The following is a 16,168-nucleotide window of genomic DNA, read 5'->3' on the forward strand; positions in this document are numbered from 1 at the left end:
GGAAGAGCAGGCAGTGCTCTTAACCACTGAGCCGTCTCTCCAGCCCCCACCATATGCAATGAGTTCAATCATATGTACTCCCAGACCCCCTCCAACTCCTTCCACGTCCCTTGCCACGTCCCCCCCTCCCCAACTTCATTTTGTTTTAAAAAGATACTACATGCTTGGTCTAAACTTTGCACTTTGCAAATGCACATGGGTGTCCAGCCATGTACTTGAGCTCAATCTACCTGGGGCTAGAACCCTAAAGCAAACTGACTTTCCTTCCTCAGGAGCCATCAACTGCCAGTGGCTCCTCAGCTGGAGAGGAGGTCTTTGTGAGCCCTTCCACCTCCGTCCTGGATGTTTATTGGTTTATTCTTGCATGAGTCCTGTGACGGCAACCACAACTGCTGTGGGATCGTGTGTGCAGCGCCCAGACAACACCATCTTGCCCCAGTCCTCCCTGACCTCTAGCTCTTACAACCTTACAATGTTCTCTGAGTCTTGGGGGTAAGGAATGTGATATAGGCTTTATAGATTTTTAAGTTGAGCACTCCACGGACATTTGTTTTCTGGGCTTCGACAGATTGTGAGTGTCTAAATTAACCACTATCCACGGTGGAAAGAGGCCTCTCTGACAGAGACTAAGAGCTGGTCTAATCTGTGGTTATAGAGATAAATATTTAGAAGGCAGTTTTGTATTATGACAATTTATCAACACAATAATAACAGGTTCTCCCTTAGAGCCTATGAGTTTAATAGCCCTGAAGTTTTGGCCATATTTGAAAGTACATGGAGTGAGTTTCCTCTGTGGAGTGGGACTTTAATCCAATCAGAAAGCAATTGGTTATTCTCATGGCCATTATGCCCTGATTGTGCCTATGGGGATCTCATGTCAGGCTGATCATTATCTCAGCTCGAAGGTTCACACAGGGCTACGAATGTTTGCACCCTTTTCATCCCCAGCAGCCTGTGTATGGCTCAGTTGGCCAGAAGTCAATATCTAGGTTGGTACCAGCTTGGTTTTCCTATGTTCTGTGAGCAAAGCCTATGGGTGTCTTCAACAATAGGGTCTTCCCAACAAGTTCTGATAGACAAACCAGAGCAATGACAATAGCCTACATTGTTTCAGTGGTCTCTGGGACACCCCTGACCAACAACTTGAAGGGTTGAAGGGAGGTATCCTACATCTTCACTGGGACTTTTGTCTGACAATCTATAGCTGCTAGGCTGAGCATAAGACCTGTCCTGGGCTCCCTCCCTCCCTCCCTCCCTCCCTCCCTCCCTCCCTCCCTCCCTCCCTCTCTCTTCTCCTCTCTCTCTCTCTCTCTCTCTCTCTCTCTCTCTCTCCTTCCCTCCCTGTCTCCCTCCTTTCCCCCTCTCTCTTTCTGTCTCTCCCCGCATATATAAAGCGTATAGAATATTATGTTCCCTATGACCTTCTCTGCCCCACCATCTTCCTCCCATGTGTATATTTTCAATTCGAAGAAGTCAGTTCAGCTGCAGAATTGCTTCAGGCTCCATGTTCTCTTCTAGGCAAAACCGGGGGAGGAAAAGGCATTTGCATCTGCCAAAATGTCAGTCTTTTACAATGAAGTTAGAGTTCATCTTCTAACCGGTGTTGAAAAATGACACGAGGAAAGCAGGAGCCTGGGTGCAAGATTGAAGTGAGAGCTGGAGTACGGATGAGTGCTTCGTTGGTTAGGTGCTGAGGCAGGGGCTTTAATGGAACTGGTGTCCTGCTTGTCCGTGGCCCGGACCTTTTGTCTGATGTGTTGTATCTGGATCTGGCAGTTAAGAGTTTTGTCATTAAACTTTACACACTTTCCTTATTGGTGAGATGCTCTCCAGATAGCTGGGACTGTGAGATGCTTCACAGGAATCTGAGTAGGGTCTGAGAGTAGCTTTTGGAGGAGGCTAACAACTATGAATACAAGGAGAAAGATCGAGGAAGCAGCACTGGTCAGCCTTGAGTCTTAGGCTATGGGGACAATCATTGCCTAAGGCTCTGCCAAGCCAACAGGGAGCTCCAGAGCAAAGCTTGTCTGCTAGAGGAAGCTCTTGTCAGAGGTGGTCAGACAGTAGCACCCACAGCATGTAGCCACTGGTGGGAGACTGCCAAGAAAATGTTACTCTTGGTCCAAGATCTGCAAAATCATGAAGAGTAGGGGCCACAGTTACTGCCATGTTTGAGGGACTTCTGGGCACACCATTCCCACGGCTTTTCCACCTTTTCTTGAACTGTGTTCTAAACTCCCTCATGCCGTGAGCCTGGAATGGACACAGTGGTACCAAATGGTCCACGTAATTTTTTTCTCTAAAAATACAGGGTCCTCCTTTTAAAGCCCAGGCTGACCCCAAACTCTCACGGATGCGCCTACCTCGACTTCTCAAGAGCTGAGTATGAACCACCATGCCTGTCTAGATGGCCTGGGTGGGAATCCTAGTTTTTACATCTGCTTACTGTGTGACCTCAGGCAACTTCTTAAACCTCTCTGTGCCTCCTTGGCCTCATAAATTGGAGATAAAAATCAGACATAACCTTTTGGAATTAGTGTACTACATTAGATGCTCTATGCAGGGTAAGTAGGTCATAAATACATTCGTTATATTAGTGATCTGCGGAGTGTCAAACCTGCACCAGTCCCCTTCGTTAGAGAATCTGTCAAGTGATGTTACAACTTGCCCTTTGTAGAAGGTTTATCTGAGAGACTGGAGATCCCGATCAATCCCCCAATTGCCAGCCTAGTGGCAGTGATTTGAGCCTCTGCTTGGAGACTGCATTGTGGGCAGACTTTGCTCTTTTTGTGTTTTACGGTTCTTTCCACATTAGCGCAGGCTCCTGAGGCTGCTGTAAAGTGCAGCCTCTCAGCTCCAAATGTCAGCCTTCCATTTATTGTCGTGTCGAGGTGGAACAAGGGAACGCATGCATGTCACCTCACACAAATATGAGCTGACAGGCCCACATGCAGCATTTTGAGGAACTGTGAAGAGATAGCTTTTTAAAAAAAGCCTGCCAAAGGTCTCCAGAGAGATAGTTTTATTTACTAAATGTGCACAGTTCCCAGTATTATTCTAAATGCTCTCTTTGTCAATATCTGTTCATTTAACCCTTACAACACCTTTATTTTGTAAGTGCTTAGCATAGATCGTATCACTACAACCATTTTGGAGGGCGAGCTCTTTTCGTGACCTTGAACTGTGATTCTTTGCCCTTGCCTTCGGAGAACACCTTTGCTTTACCGAAATGGTAACACAGGTGCACTTGGCCAAGGGCAGAAGATGGTAAACAGAGCTGGACATAACATGTCTTCGGAGTTAGTGATCTTCAGCACCCACACTGCCTCCTAGATTAATCTTCTCTTTCTGTCACATCCATTCCTTCCCGCTGCTCTACTGTGAGGGCTTCTTGGAAAAATCAGTGTCTGAGGAGAGGGCTCCAGTCACTCTGGGACTGGGGATTCTTCTAATCTGCTGTGGAGGGGCACCCTGAATTGTGGTTCAGCATTTATTACTTTGGGATTTTCTCCCCTAAGTTTTCTGTGTATCCCTGAGCAGGGAGTTAGGCAAGAGGGATTCTAACCCCAGCTCTTCCATAAATGTGTTATGTGACATTGGACAGGACAGCATTTCACTTGTCTAGGCCTTCTTTTCTGTGCTTTTTAAATTTTTAATGATCATTTCAATGTCAATTCTGAGAGGGGGTAATAGCAGACATCCCCAAGGGGAGCGAGTCAAAGCAATATTTATTTCATCTGTCCCCCCTTTCCCTCTTCTCATTAGTAAGCCATTTGTGTGCTCGGTTCTAACCAGTGCAAGACAGACTGCCCTGTAGTCTCATTTACAACAAGAGATAAAGCAGATGGGAAATTACTGGATGGATTTTATAGAAATGGTGATTATAATCACGTCATCACCAACGTCATTCTCACGTCAGGTCTGGAGAACCCTTGCTCAGATGATGACAGGTGGGCATTGGATTGATCTAGCCGGGCTCACCTGGGCATTTTGTATGCTAGTGGTGAAAATCATGTCATATTCATTAGCTGTCTTCTTGGCCAAGTCTTCTTTGTCTCTGTCACCCACAGAACGGATCTATTCATACGCTGGAGTTGCTATTTCTGATTTTAGAAATAAAACGATTATAGAAAGGAAAAGAATGCTGTTCTCAAATTTGAGCTTCCATGACTTAGCAATTGTCAAGTAAGACTGTATGCTAGTATGACAAAGACATACTATCAATTCATTCTTTCAGTTAATCAATAGTCTTGGGTTCCTTCTATGTGATCTGGCATTACACCTAGGGCTAGTATGTGGCAAGAAAGGGGTGTTTTGAGTATATTGGAAATTGTGGTAGTTTCAATTGTCCATTGTTAAATTGACAGAAATGGAGACTTACTGAGGAAACAATCCTATGGGTGTACCTGAGAGATTATCCAGATTAGGTTCAGTCTAGGGAGATGCACCTTTGTAGGGGGGGGTACCATTTCTTAGCCTGATGCCCTGGACTTAATACAGAGGAGAAAGGGAGATGAGGATTAGCACTTGTTACTTCCTGTTTGATGACTGTGGATCCAGATGTGACCAGCTGCTTCAATGCTTGCCTGGGCCTGCTTAGCAGATACACTGCAATGCGGGCCCAGTCTCCCAGAAGAATCATGTCAATTGCTTGTTTGTATGCGGCTTACTTCGCTCTGCGATGTTTTAGAGGCCTGTCTTTGTTTTTCTTTCCAGAATGCCATTACCCTGAGATGCCAAACATATTTCTTTTCTCGGTGATGGATGCGTGGATTATTGGCATTTTCACTGTTATGGATCACATCCCTCAACTTTGTGCGGCTCTCATCAAAGCGCTTGAGACGGAATCCAAGAAAGGAAGGTTTATTTTGTTTATGAACTCGAAGGGTTCAATCCATCATCGTGGCGGAGTATGTGGCTGCGCAGCATGGCACCAGGAAACGGAGAGTAGGCAGCACAGGAAGGAACCCAGGCAGAATAAAGCCTTCAATGACAAACTCCAGATCTGCTAAAAAAAAAGGAAAAACAAGTTCCCTGGAGCTAAGGCTGTCCCATAGCCCTCTGTACCCAAATTCCACCCGGAGGGAGCTGGAGAGCTGGTCTGCCAGGAGTGCTCGCACCCTAAGATCACCGGTGAGACAAACTCCAGAGATCTGTTTTGTGCTCGGTTCTAACCAGTGCAAGACAGACTGCCCTGTAGTCTCATTTACAACAAGAGATAAAGCAGATGGGAAATTACTGGATGGATTTTATAGAAATGGTGATTATAATCACGTCATCACCAACGTCATTCTCACGTCAGGTCTGGAGAACCCTTGCTCAGATGATGACAGGTGGGCATTGGATTGATCTAGCCGGGCTCACCTGGGCATTTTGTATGCTAGTGGTGAAAATCATGTCATATTCATTAGCTGTCTTCTTGGCCAAGTCTTCTTTGTCTCTGTCACCCACAGAACGGATCTATTCATACGCTGGAGTTGCTATTTCTGATTTTAGAAATAAAACGATTATAGAAAGGAAAAGAATGCTGTTCTCAAATTTGAGCTTCCATGACTTAGCAATTGTCAAGTAAGACTGTATGCTAGTATGACAAAGACATACTATCAATTCATTCTTTCAGTTAATCAATAGTCTTGGGTTCCTTCTATGTGATCTGGCATTACACCTAGGGCTAGTATGTGGCAAGAAAGGGGTGTTTTGAGTATATTGGAAATTGTGGTAGTTTCAATTGTCCATTGTTAAATTGACAGAAATGGAGACTTACTGAGGAAACAATCCTATGGGTGTACCTGAGAGATTATCCAGATTAGGTTCAGTCTAGGGAGATGCACCTTTGTAGGGGGGGGTACCATTTCTTAGCCTGATGCCCTGGACTTAATACAGAGGAGAAAGGGAGATGAGGATTAGCACTTGTTACTTCCTGTTTGATGACTGTGGATCCAGATGTGACCAGCTGCTTCAATGCTTGCCTGGGCCTGCTTAGCAGATACACTGCAATGCGGGCCCAGTCTCCCAGAAGAATCATGTCAATTGCTTGTTTGTATGCGGCTTACTTCGCTCTGCGATGTTTTAGAGGCCTGTCTTTGTTTTTCTTTCCAGAATGCCATTACCCTGAGATGCCAAACATATTTCTTTTCTCGGTGATGGATGCGTGGATTATTGGCATTTTCACTGTTATGGATCACATCCCTCAACTTTGTGCGGCTCTCATCAAAGCGCTTGAGACGGAATCCAAGAAAGGAAGGTTTATTTTGTTTATGAACTCGAAGGGTTCAATCCATCATCGTGGCGGAGTATGTGGCTGCGCAGCATGGCACCAGGAAACGGAGAGTAGGCAGCACAGGAAGGAACCCAGGCAGAATAAAGCCTTCAATGACAAACTCCAGATCTGCTAAAAAAAAAGGAAAAACAAGTTCCCTGGAGCTAAGGCTGTCCCATAGCCCTCTGTACCCAAATTCCACCCGGAGGGAGCTGGAGAGCTGGTCTGCCAGGAGTGCTCGCACCCTAAGATCACCGGTGAGACAAACTCCAGAGATCTGTTTCCTCCAACTGTGCTCCCACATCCTGCCTTTCCCCATTGTCTCAAAATGTCATTGAAATATGGACCCACCTTGGTATTCAGACCCTGATTAGAGCTAATTAGATGTAACTGCTCCTGGAAATGCCACAGACACACTCAAGTTGACCATCAAGATCAACAATCACATGGGTAAAATCGCTGTGAGCATCCATGGGCAAGTCTTTGTATCAACGCACACTACATTTTTTTAAAAAAATTTATAATTTTAAAGATTTATTTATTTATTTATTTATTTATTTATTTATTTAATGTATATGAGTACACTGTAGCCACCTTAGACACACCAGAAGAGGGTACCAGATCCCATTACAGATGGTTGTGAGCCACCTGTGGTTGCTGAGATTTGAACTCAGGACCTCTGGAAGAGCAGTCAGTGCTCTTAACTGCTGAGCCATCTCTAACATTTTAAAAATTGGACAATAATGTTTCTTTTATTCTCATTATGTTTTTGTTTCCTATATTTAATATCTAAATACACTATAACCCCCAACATTATTTTTGCTTGAAAGATTATTTATCCCTTTACATATTTAAAATTGAGAAACAAAATTCATGGACCTTTGGTTCTCCAGAAATCTGGAGGTTCTGTCCTTGTCTTCAAATATACGTGACAGATTGGTTCATGTTTTTCCCTATTCACTCATGGTCTAGGTTTTCTTTGCTTTTTTGTCTTTTCTTTTCTTAGCTTCTTTGTTTTACTTTAGATACATTTCCACTGTATGGTTAAAAGTTCACTAATATTTCCTTCCAAATATCTAATTGGATATTAATCTGATCTAAAAGTTTCATTTTAGCTACTCATCTTTTAACCCTTCTACTGGGTTCCTTTTAATATATTGCATGTATCTCCTCTTATGTCTATATTGTTCTTTAGATCCCTAAACATATTACAACATGTTAGAATACCTCTAATAGTCCTCTAACTACATTCTCCTCCTCCTCCTCCCCCCTCCTCCCCCTCCTCCTTCTCCTCCTCTCTTCCTCTCCTCTCCCCCTCTTTCACTCTTTCCTGGTTTTTTGTTTTGTTTTAAGACAGAATCTGAGTGAATAAGGCTAGCCCAAACTAGCCTCAAACTCACTATCTCCCTGCCTTGGCCGGTTGAGTCAGGGATGACAGGAATGTGTCATGTAATTAGCTATTTCTGTCTTGTATGAATGTCTTCCCTGCAATCAATCTTCTCCCTTCCATAAGAGCCACTGCCGTAGGTTGAAGAAGGATGCCTATAGGCTCATATATTTGAATGCTTAGTCACCCAGAAGTAGCACTATTGTATTAGCAAGTGTGTCTTTGTGGGTGGGTGTGTCCTTGTTGGAGGAAGTGTGCTATTGGAGGTGGGCTTTGAAGTTTCAAGGGCCTACGTTAAACCCAGTGTCCTTATCGCTTCCTGTTTCCTACTAATCTGATGTAGAACTCTCAGCCTCCTCTCCCGTGCCATGTCTGCCTGCAAGCCACCATGCTTCCTACCATAGTGATAATGGACCGAACCTCTGAATTGTAAGCCAGACCCAACTGAACGTTTTCCTTACTAAAGGCTTCCATTGGTCATGGTGTTTCTTCACAGCAATGAAACCTTAATGAAGACAGACCCGGTTTCTGATATAGAAGACCGAGCAGATATAATTCACTGATGACGCCTATTATCCTGTGGTCAGCTTATGTACCTGTGCTCTCAACTCTGTTTCTGGCCCAGGGTTCAGAGACCAAGTGGAGCAGACGCTTAAATTAATGGAAGATCTTTAGGTCTCAGGGGTACTCCATGGTCTATAAAGTCCATACTATCTCCTCGTAGGGCAAAGACCTTGTATATTTTAGTTTAACTGCACTGGCTTCTATGTGCTTGCCCTTGTCACCAGCATTGTCACAATGTAGCACCTTTGATAGTCTTCTTATTCTAGGGAAAAGACAATCTGGGCAGCAGCCTCCAGAGATGGTTTCTAGTTTTGCTGATCCTTCCGAGAAAGCTGGAAACTACTCACTCCCTAATAATAGTCTTAACGCATAATAACCGTCGATATGTGATGGCTGCTTTACTAGTATGCAGTGTAATAAATAGAAATAATATCAAAAAAGTATTCCAGATGGATGTAAAACAGAGCTTTAGCCAAATCCAGTGAACCATGGGTACAGAGAGTAAAGAAACTCCCTTACCGTATCCCTTTGCTACTTAAGGACAATGCCTCTTATTTGAAACCCATTTCAATTTCTGACGAGAAGCTTATGGGACATTCGCAAATTCTATTAAGAGATGTCCCCATTTCTATCAGGTAAAACAATAAATAAATAAAGCAGTAAGGCCAGGGAGATGACTGTGTCTGTAAAGTACTTGTCTTGTGAGTATGAAGACTCAAGTTTGGAGCCCTCGAACCCACATAAAATGCCAGCAATGTGTGCCTATAATCCCAGCATTAGACCCATCAGAGGCCAAGGACAGGCAAAGCTCTGGAAGCTTGTGGATCCTCTGGCTTTACCTACTTGGTGAAGCTCCAGGTCACTGAGAGGCTCCATCTCAAAGACAAGACAGAAGGTGTTGGTTACCTGAGGATTGACACCTGAAGTTGTCTTATGACCTTCTGTGTGTATCAGGCTGGCTGGCACCAGCACACAGATCCCCCTCCACCAGCCAAAATCAAAGCATGATAATCCTTTCTAGGCATGATAAAAATAATGAATATCAATGAAACAATCCATTTTGACTCCTTATTTGGTCGTTTGCCTTGGTCACTCCTCCCCCCTGTTGCAGGTCTGTAGTATGTTGTTTCAGAACAAGTCCTGCTTGAAGAATAAAATCCTCGGAAGATGAACTGACTCACAGGGCCACGAGACTATTTTTTCCTATTTCCCTTTAAGCATTATTCAAAGAAGCTAATTATCTTTGGAGAGCTGGGAGATTTTTCAGTGACCTCTCAGGCTGAATTTGTAGTAGCTTCATGGGAAGATTTTTGATTGCTAAGCTCTACTCATTTATTTTTTTTAATTTAAATAATTGCCTGTAGAATATTAAGACATGATTCATTTCAAATCATCACTGCAGCTGCCCCTTGGCTAGCTGTGACCTTGTGTGAGAGCCGGATGATGCTTCTCACACGTATCGGCTCCATTTATTCGGTTTGCTTCCAAGAATGGAGAGTTAAGAGGAGACATTCTAATATTTGGACATATCTTCAGAGTGATAGTTCATTCTCTGCCATCATAGCCAGGAAAAATGTCATCGGCGGGAAGGAGATGTTGGCCTTTGTCAAGTCCAAAGCAGATATTTTCAACAAGCCTGTTCTTCCTAATTATGTTAGATGACAGGAACTCAGAGCAGTGTTGGGATGGGCCTCCGAGGGACACATGGTGAGAGGCTGGAAGGGCTCAGCATGTAAAGACTGGGAAGGACAAGGGCCTACAGATTCCCCCGCACGATTATTCGGTTATCAGACCAGAAAATGACAGGGATAGGAGGGAGGAGACAGAAAGGCCGGGAGCGAGAGCGATCAGAATGCACTGCCATGTAAAGTGGTCAACGAGCAAATTTAATGACTCAACAAGAAGGTTGTAAGTGAGATAATCACAAATAAAACAAACAAAATAGAAAAGACCGCTTGTTTTCCCAAATTATAAATGGCAGAGGCAGAGGATAAAACCTGGAATTGGTAAATTAATTCAACCCTTGAAAAGATTTCAATGGTGGGTAAGTAGCCCTCTCATGGGTTGTAAGGTTCAAAGAAATTAATCCACGAAAAGTCCTTAGAGAGTGAGTGTAGCCTAAGAGGTAGACTGTTATTTCAGCCCATGTCCTTTTATAGCCAGTCATTTGTGAGGAAGTGGAGACTTTACATACACACACATACACACACACACACACACACACACTCACACACACTCACACACACTCACATATACACAGACACACACACATATACACACACTCACATACACACAGACACACCCAGACACATACACAGACACACACAGATACATATACACACAGAGACACTCAACACAGACACACAGACCCTTACACACAGACACACAGACACACAGACACACACAGAAACATAGAAACACATACACACAAACACACACACAGACACACACACACACATACACAGACAGACAGAGACCGACAGAGAGACAGAGACAGAGACACAAAGACAGAGACACAGAGATAGATACACAGAGAGACTTGTTTGGTTCCAGTGTTCAGAGTTACCACTGTTTGAATTGCAAGGCTTTCTATCCTGTCCCCAGGAGCCTGCATGCCCATGAATAACCCTTTTGAATTGATTAACCTGGTCTGTTTTACGTCTGGTATGCATTCTTCCTGGAATTAGAACCTTGTTTTGGCCCTGGTTTCCCTGCGTTTTTCTTCCTTTGCCATATTCAAACAGGATAGAGATTTTCGGATAATAGAACTGCGGTGTCTCTCCGTGAGATCTTTTAAGCTTGTCCCTCCTTTATTTCCGGGGTCAGATCCTCTTGCCAGTAGGTGGAGTGTTGGAAGTGGCCTATATTGGATCCTGAGAATTTGCTACAGTATCCAACTTTTCAGACTTTGTCTACTTGAGGGAGAAATTTGAAACAGACTCATCACTTCTTTAAATTTCCAAAGATTATAGAGAGCTTAGCATAAATTATAAACTGTGCATTCCAGTTCCACCCTAAGAATCAGAAGCGCTGTGGTCCCTTGGGAAGCTTTCTCTGCCAACTCCCTTGTAGCTCCCTGCAGACACGGGTCAGCCAGCTCTGCTTGCCACTGATAGAGATGCCCCTTGGACTCCTCCTCTCAAGATAAAAGTGTTCCTTTTGTAAGTCCTACTGTCCAGCTTTCTAACCACAGCAGCTCTTGGTGACCCTGAAGAAGGAAAGGGGAACCAGTGCAGTGAATCCAGAGTACGTGGCTGCCCTGTCATTGGTTGCAGGGAACATGCAGGCCACACTTCATGCCTCCTACTCTCTTAAAGACTCAATTCCTTTTGTAGGTTATGTTAGATAGATCCCATCTTCCTGGGTTTTCTGTGTCCTCGAGGGCACTGTTTGGTATTTCTCTCCATCTATCTTGTAGTAAACAGCCACTAGAAGCAAATAGATGTCACGTCTAACTGGAAAGGTAAATCTACTGGAAACACAGGGGCAAATGAGAAGAACTTTTGGAAGACCTTGCTGCTGTCATTGTTAGCTTGCCTGACAGCCCCCAATAGACACTGACGACTACTGGTGTACTACATCTGTAATTCCTCAAATGCAACTCTGTAAGGCTCTCACTGAAATGATCTCATGCACACGTGGGGCTTTCAACACAACACCTTAGATGCCTTTCTAACTATTAGCTCTAAGACTTCCCACTGAGTAAGGTTCAGATTTCAAACATTATCTACTTCTGTCTTCCCTTGAAAGCAGGGTTTTCTTGTTTGTTTGGTTTGTTTTAAATATATGTGTCTGTGTGCTTGTGTGAGTTTGTGTGTACTACGTTACAGGAAGTGCCCGTGGAGAACAGAGGAGGGCATCTGACACCCTAGGAGCTGGAGTTATAGAGGGTTGTGAGGTGCCATGTGGGAACCGGACCCAGGAACTCGGCAAAAGTGGTCAGCACTCTCATCTCCCCAGCCGCAGAAAGTAGTCCCCTTGCCCCAGTAAAAGTACGCTTCCTATCGTACCTCGTAAAAATGAAAGTGCTATCTTTCTTTGGAATATTTCCGTTTCTCCTGACATTTAGTGAGCTGTTAGAGAAAACCGATGCGTGCAACCTGCTGTCTTTTCTATCAGTTATTTAGTGAGTTGAACAAGAATACTATTTTTAGAATGTTCTTTCTTATAAGCGCACCATGTACGTCATAGAGTCTTAGCAGTCTCACTAATGTGGGAAGTGAGCTTGTCAGATATCAGTTCCTTTGCAGGGTCAGACTTAATTGAAACGCTGAGGTGGGATTAGGGAACCACACTAAAGAAAACTCCAAGTGATGCAAGACGTGGTATTTATAAACCTGAGTCAGCAGTGAGTCAGCTCTCAAGTGGGGGTTGGGGGACTGCTCGGTTAAAGCAACAACAGTGCAGAATTGAAGCGGAGCCCTCCTGGGGTTCTTGTTTGATATCCTGGGTTTTCCTCTGGAATTACTGCGCACCTCTTCAAAAGCCTGAGGAGCAGACTCTGACCACTGCCCTCCCCCTCCCGCCCCCAAGTGCTTTTCTCCGTGTTGAAAGCAGAAAAGACATCGACAGTAAGTTCACTTAAAATTAAAATTTGATGTCTCCCTGTGACTCTTTTTGTCTTGACGCAAGGTCTCATTAGTCCAGCCTGACCTCAAACTCACTATGTAGCTGAGAATGACCTCGGACTTCTGATCACCCTGCTTTGATTCTTGAGGGAACGAGTGCCACAATGGGACATTGCGCATGTCAGATGGACACCTTGCTAAACGAGCCACATCCTCAGCGTAGCGCTTTGAAGAAGAAGAAAAATGAAAGAAAGAAGAACAATTTTTCAGTCAAGATTTTCTGGTTCAGATAATCCCCGTTAGACAGACCCAGGTTTCCTACCCCATGTCTAAGCGGAAAGCAGTAAATCGCAGGTCTTAACCGAGCCACTTGGAACAGCTAAACGTTCAAGCTCCGCTTCGGTGCAGTAGAATTCACTAACATCCAGAGTGGCAGAAGGCAAAAGTAACAAATTATTTTAAAGATTCGGAGGCTCGAAGCAGGATGGATGTGCCGATGGATCCTGTCTACCTGTGATCTGATATCGGTGAAATTATAACCCCAGTTTTTCTTCCTTTCTTGGTTTTTAAATTTGAAGGGTGCAGACGGATTCCGGTCAAATTTATGACGTCTGTGATCATCGTTAAATACGTACCTGAGACTCTTTCCCTTGAACTGACATTGGATTAAAGTGAGTTTATGTGGGGGGTGGAGGCAAGAACTCAGGCTTGTTACCAGTTGGCAACATGAGGATAGAATTCACCAGTATTCAAAGAGGGTTAGGAAGCATCAGGCTTAGCAATACTTGGCCCGAGAGTTGTCTGTCCAGCCCCCCACAGTGAGAATGCATAGTGTAGCCACTGACCTCTTCCCACACTAAGTCTGGAACCTCGAATGACTTGACCGCTGGTGTTGCTGGCCAGAGTCCGTTTGCAAAGAGAAGGAGGTGATTGCAGAGGCTGGGTTTTATCATATCTGATTTAGGCGGCCTTTAGTACTTAAGAAAGAAAAAAAACCCGTTTGAGTCCCAGAGTGGGTCTACCACATATTTTTGCATACTCTGACATATTTGGGAGTCATATAGTTGTCAGGGTCTAATTTCCCTAAGGAAGAATATTAAAAAAATAAAAAATGGGGGGGGGGGCTAGAGAGATGGCTCCGTAGCTAATAGGGCACACTACCTTTGCCTAGAGACAGAGTTTAGTTCCCAACACCCAGTGGTTTATCAATGCCTGTAACTCTAGCTCCAGGAAATCTTTTGGCTTCTACGGGCACCACACCCACATGCACGTACCCTCATGTACACAAACACACATAGATACTAATACTAATACTAATACTAATACTAATAATAAATTTATATAACCTATCTTCATCACCAAAAGAGATACCATTTTAAAGCCAACAAGTGGGAGGGGTTATACCAATGTAAAAATGAATGTCAAGATGGTCTGGGGATAACCTGGAAGCCTAACTCTACTGTATGTGTTTGTCCTCAGCCTGATGAGTCTTTGCCATGGATCAGCCTACACACTCTCACCTGACACTCTCTGGATGTGTAGCACTACGTGACCAACTTGGTACCTTGGTTTACTCTCTGACCTGAGGGAAATTTTGGGAAACCGTGCTCCAAGAAAACAGTCATCGATAGCCCAGCATGTAGATATTTCTTAGAATGCGTTGTTGACATGATTATTTCCAGATCATGTGCTAATTCTTGGCGGTGGGGTCTGGCGGGGGACAAGACACACGGAGTTTGTCTAGGTCTCCCTTCAGGAACCAGAACTCCTTTATCTTCTTGCTGCATAGCTTTAGACAAACGGGCTCCTTCTGAGGGTCTGAACCAAGAACCAAGTGTTCTCCCTAGCGGTCCCGGGAAGGATCTGCTCAGGTTACGCTGGATCATCAATGGCTGAACATCCCCTCTCAGGAGTCCCAGGCCTCCCTGCTTTGGCGGGTTCACCTGATTCATGGAGGAAGTACTGTGTGTTAGGATCCCCATCTTTGAAGATAAAGAACAGCTTGGAATCTTTGTTACTAGACTCAATATCTAAAGGCATCCTTCTCCTGAGAACAGATGGACTAATATAAACCTGAATACATGAGTAAATCGAGCCGTAAAATGACATTATGAAAGTGATTGTCCAAATAGCTCACTACACAAATGAAGGTTTTTGTGTTAACTCCTGGAAAGATTTCTGATGGGTTTTGCTTTTTGTGTTTAGCTTTTAAGTATTCGGTGCAACAAATTTATGACTGTCATGTCCTCTTCATGGTCATGTCTATGTTTCATCACCCTCTGTTTGTCTTCCTTAATGGACCAATCTTCAAAGCTGTATTGGCTCATAATGAAAACACTGACCCTCCTTTCCCATCCCTTCTTTTTTAGAAATGTATTTTCCTGACACCCATTTGCCTTTTTCTTTTTTCTGCATTGAGAGAAGCACTTTAAATGATGTTTTGAAATCAATTCATTTCTGGTTTGGAAAACAAGCCCGATCTGAAAGTTAATGGGGTGGCAGGTGGGAGGGGAGGGTAAAAGGATGAGTGTGTCTGTGGGGGGGGGGGATAATTAACACTAGAGAGCTTTGAAAACAGTCCATAAAACTACCACTGTAGAAGCCTTGTTATACTTACAAATGTAATGAGACCCTGCCTCAGAAGACATCACATATATAAATCATAGAACATGGAGAAATAATAACCTGGACCCTCATCTCTACTTGCTGGCATTCATAGATCTGGGAGGTGATAAGACTAAAACTATCTGTTACATAGAGAAACCATCTTGAAGAAAAAAAGCAAACACCCCCCTCCCCCCCAAAAAACCTGAGAAAACAAAAACCCACAAAACAACAACAACAAAGAAAAAACAAACAAAAGAATAAAAGTAGTCAATGACCCAACTGTGAACCTTGGGCACCACAACAATGGGGAGCCTGAGCCAGTAGAACCAATGCTTTAATGGTAGCACAAATGTTACCAGAGTAACAAGCCACATTCTAATTAGATTTAAAGTCCGCTCTACACGACGGGAAACATGCCTTATATTGTTAACTGGGCTAACAACTGGTGTTTGACTAAGTCACAGGCCCTAAGTTAGAACCTAGTGCGATCAGTCAGCTAGACATAGTACTATGCTGCTCCCTTGGTTCTTGCCTCCTCCAGAGAAGCTCCTATTCACGGTGAATGGTGGTTAATATTCTCACAATTTGTCCATGTTCAGAGAGTAAGTCAACATGCAGAGAATAAGAGGTGGTGATATGCTCCACTCAAAATGGGATCTCTGTAACACATGCCTCTCCCTAAGTCTCCCATCATGGTGGAAGTGGGCAGAGAGCTTTTGAGATCTATGCAGTGACATAGTATCTGTCAGACGAGGCAGGGCTGTTGCACACATTAACTCATAG

At 44.0% G+C, this 16,168-nt stretch overlaps 2 long non-coding RNA genes across 3 annotated transcripts; one reads left to right on the plus strand and one right to left on the minus strand.

Annotated features, from left to right (window-relative positions):
• Window positions 1–3,049: 3,049 nt before the first annotated feature.
• Window positions 3,050–12,466, minus strand: LOC120094155 (uncharacterized). Of its 2 annotated transcripts, XR_005488175.2 has the most exons (3): window positions 12,221–12,466; window positions 5,365–6,388; window positions 3,050–5,005 (listed from the first exon to the last, which is right to left on the minus strand). It is a non-coding gene; the product is annotated as an uncharacterized LOC120094155 (long non-coding RNA). The 2 variants fall into 2 exon arrangements; XR_005488176.2 differs by lacking the exon at window positions 3,050–5,005 and having other exon boundaries at window positions 6,231–6,391.
• LOC134480051 (uncharacterized) lies at window positions 12,430–15,169 on the plus strand. The gene is made up of 2 exons (XR_010054180.1): window positions 12,430–13,449; window positions 14,258–15,169. It is a non-coding gene; the product is annotated as an uncharacterized LOC134480051 (long non-coding RNA).
• Window positions 15,170–16,168: the final 999 nt, after the last annotated feature.

The sequence above is a fragment of the Rattus norvegicus genome, chromosome 8 (genome assembly GCF_036323735.1).
Source record: "Rattus norvegicus strain BN/NHsdMcwi chromosome 8, GRCr8, whole genome shotgun sequence".
NCBI classification, from domain to species: domain Eukaryota; kingdom Metazoa; phylum Chordata; class Mammalia; order Rodentia; family Muridae; genus Rattus; species Rattus norvegicus.